Genomic DNA, 3,895 nt, shown 5'->3' with positions numbered 1-3,895 from the left:
TGGACGCAACATTCATCCAATTCACCTGTCGAATTTTGACTTACGACCACTCAATTGTCCGTTCTTTGATGATCAACCTGAGTTTTTGCAACAATTTGTTCCTAATTCGAATCAACCATGCCAGAGACAGAAGCACATCATTTTAAATATTCAACTCTAATCGATACAACTCTTTGATTTTTTTTTAATAGCTATTGCTTCTTATTAAATCAATGGAAGGCAACCTCTGTATCATTTCAGACTAGAAAAAAGGGATGTCCGCACTCTTATTATCTCTTTAACAGAATTTTTTTTTTCAACTAACAAATTCTAGAACCAAACCCACAAGACCGGTTAGTGGCGGTTGATGAGCACTCTACTAGAGGTGATACAGAAAAGAGCACACTTGATGAGATGAAGAGGCATCAAGCCTGTAGGTCAACCAGTTTCTCGCTGATCTCCCACACCGTCCGAGCCTTCTCAAGATTGCTGGCCTCTTGTGACAGTTGATTCTCGAATGATGCAGAGTTCTTGTTCCAGCTCCAGTATACATCGGATTTGGTGAAACTAGGTTCGCTCACCACCTAAAACAGATGAAATCCTTTAGGTTAGTACGTACGTGGAGCCTCCACGCCTATAATTAATTTAACTCTTTTTGCTCTGACACACGTCTAAAGAGGTGTTGTTCGTTATATATAGGACTAATTATACCTGTGCAAGTCTTTTGCTAGCTTTGTCCTTGAAAACAAAGCCTTTTGTGATGTACTTTTGGAACGGAGGGAAAAGGATCCTGAACAAGGGGATGTGCTCTCTGAAGAGGCCGGTGGTGACAATGTAGCCAGGGTAAAGGGAAGCAAATGTGATGCTTGTCTCCTCGTGGTACCACCTGTGGAATTTCTACATCTTCTGCATGTTGCAGACCTTGCTATCCTTGTATGCTTTCACTCCATCGAACTCTCCTCCGTCAATCATGGTGGAGCCATTCATTCCATTCAAGCCCCCTACGAGCCCTCGTAGGTCCCAGGTTTGCCTTAGGTGGCATGTTCCCCGCCAAAGTATTCATGTTACCTGATCAGGTCAGGTCAATTAGCACCAAATTAAACAGAGAAAAATTTGCATTTCCACCATGATCATGACCATGACCATGCATGCAACCCAAATTAAGCTTCGAGAAGCCTAGTTTAATATTTTAATTTCTCTACCATTAATTTAATTTGATTTGATTTAATTTAATTTAATTCTACCTGTTATCGAACCAATAATGATGAGGCACCTAAAGGGGTAATCAGATGCGTTCAGGTCCTCGAGGAGCTCCTGGGCAAGGAAGAAGTGGCTGAGGTGGTTGATCTCGGTGCTCATCTCAGATCCGCCGACTGTGTTTGTGGGCTCCCTTGCAATTGGAAGGTAGATAGTAGCATTGCACACCAGCACATCCAGTGGCATCCCAAAAAGCCGAAAGCTGTTGATGAACTGATGGATGCTCTCCAGGGATGCGAGGTTGAAATGCATGATCTTGTAGCTCTCTTTGGACATGCCCGCTGCCTTGGCTGCTCTCTCCACCTTGAGAAAGTCACAGCAGGCCATCACCACATTCCATCTCCCACTCTCGGCCAATGCCTTGGCTGTTGCGAGACCCAGACCTAAGGAGGCCCCTATGATCACTACATTTCCCTTTCGTAGCATTTTCTTTCCTTTCCTTTCGGGGTAGCTCATCGATTGTCGGAGAGGCTGTAGCTGCTACTATCTCTGCTCTTACTCCTCCCACCGCTACATTATTATTCACTCTCTGCAAATAGTTCACAGCCAGAAAAAAAAAAGAGGAACTCATCGATCAAAGGATTTAGGCCTGCCTAATATCAGAAGACCATGTGGTCTGAATTAACCAACCAACAGGCATATGTATCCACTTCCATTACATTATAGGTATAATTGAGAGTAAGGCATTTTGAGGATATGGGAACACAAGTGCAGGTCATATGAGCTACATGAATGGAGGAAAGGAGAAGCCCTCTATATTACATATACAATTTGAGCTGCATGCTTTGAAATAGCCAATTTATAAAACATGAACAGAGGAATTGATGTCCTTTGTGTTGCAAAGTAGTAAATTGAGCTTCAGATACCATAAAGTTAAAAGCAAAGATAGCCTATTAGAAGACCATGTACTTTGAAATTTTTCTCTATTGAAAAAAAAAGGCACTCCAAATTAATGAAGCTGGTTTCATCAACTAGCAAATATCCACTAATTCTGAACTCTCTTTTGAATGCTCTGATTGGCTATAGTCCAACTTGTCAAAGAAGGATAACAAATCATAGCATCCAGTATTCAAGTCGAAGTTTGAGATGTGAAGTGCGGGCGATGAGATCAAAATTACATATTGTGAACCTCAAATTTTAAATACTCTCGAATATCAGCACTTCATCAGATTGGTCCATGTCTTTGTCCTGAGATAGAGTAGTTCCATTCCCATATGATCGATCAATTTATCCTCCACAAGGAGTGTTTTCTCAGTTGAGATAAGATCAACAATACTACAATTCTTCATAATGATCGCTAGCATTTCACCACATGAACTCACTAGATAATCATAACCATTTGACAATGGAAAGTATGCAATTGGCTACAGAAACCAAATTCTGAATGCAAATACTTTAGTCATAGATGTGTTCATGTCTAAAGAAATCCTACCAATGAATCTAGAAAGAAAAGGAAGAGGAATCCATACCTTACTGCACCTAAGAGCTGAACAATTCAAGTCAGATTTAACATGGTCCAAAAGTGAAGCCCTGAAGAAAGTCGAGTCCTTGATACCACCACTGACCTTCCCCTGCACCATGAACACCTCACACATGGCTAACCATATTCACATTATCCATTACAAGGACAAGAAGGAACAAAAAAAAAGCATGACTACATGTGTCTCCAAACTCACCTCTTTGTGGATGGAGAGAGCTGAAGGAAAGAAGGAAGCCTGGAGGGCCATTAAGAATTTCTAGTGTCAAAGAGTGGTTGGTAGTAGAGTGAGCAGCCATTGAGGCATTGGAGGATGGAGGGGGAGGGCTTATAAAAGGGATAGCGTGACTGGATAAGGCGATAAAAACCAGCCCAGCACACGCAAACTCAGCTGGATATCCTCCAATGGGATTTCCTGGTTCAAATTTCTTCTTGATGATATTTTGGCCCGCTTCTTGATCCCTCTACTGTCCCAAAATAGATTGTCCTGAAGGACACTCAACCGAAGAGGAATAGCGGACCCGGATATCCTATCCCAAAAGTTATAGTGAAGCCATTAGGCCAGGGTCCCTTGTTTTGTAGTATGGTTGCTGTTGGTGCAAAAATCCGCTTGCGCTGGAGATACTGGAGTCGAGGGAGTTGCGGTCGCCGTCGGGACCTGCAAAAAAAGTCTAAACCGGAGGTGGGGTTGCTCCGGCAAGACCCTCCGACGCTTAAGTCAGTTCTCTGCCTCAACAAGAATGGAGTGCTCGAACAAAAATTTTAGCAGAGTTTCTAAGTAAATAATGAGAGCTTAGAAAATAACGTATCTGGGGTCCTCCTTTTATAGGCAGAGGGAGCAACAGACTGATAACGATGTCTGTAACCGTCTGGTCATGGGCTGTCCAGGGTCAGGCAGAGTTTGTTGCGAAGAGTAGTGGAGTAGACCCGTGGCTATCACCGAAACGTACCACGTGGAGTCTGCCGCAGGGAGTGGAGCGGCGTCCGTTGTCGTGACTTGCCAGAGGATGGAAGAATCATGTGGTATCCGTCGTAGGAAGTGGAGCAGGATCATGGGCATCATAGCGGTCTGCCAGGGAGTAATGGAGCCGTGCGAAATCCATCACAGGAAGTGGAGTAGGATCGTCGTCGTTACTGCGTTACGCTAGGGAGTGCAGACCTGTCGGCTGAAGTTTGGCCGGA

General features: G+C 43.6%; 1 pseudogene; it reads right to left on the bottom strand.

Moving 5' to 3' along the window:
• Positions 1-404: 404 nt before the first annotated feature.
• On the bottom strand, positions 405-2,963 carry LOC140852547 (protochlorophyllide reductase-like; annotated as a pseudogene).
• Between the last annotated feature and the right edge of the window lie 932 nt (positions 2,964-3,895).

The sequence above is a fragment of the Elaeis guineensis genome, chromosome 11, assembly GCF_000442705.2.
Source record: "Elaeis guineensis isolate ETL-2024a chromosome 11, EG11, whole genome shotgun sequence".
Classification (NCBI taxonomy): Eukaryota; Viridiplantae; Streptophyta; class Magnoliopsida; order Arecales; family Arecaceae; genus Elaeis; species Elaeis guineensis.
The sequence above is the reverse complement of the archived record's forward strand: the minus strand, read 5'-3'. Positions and strand labels throughout refer to the sequence as shown.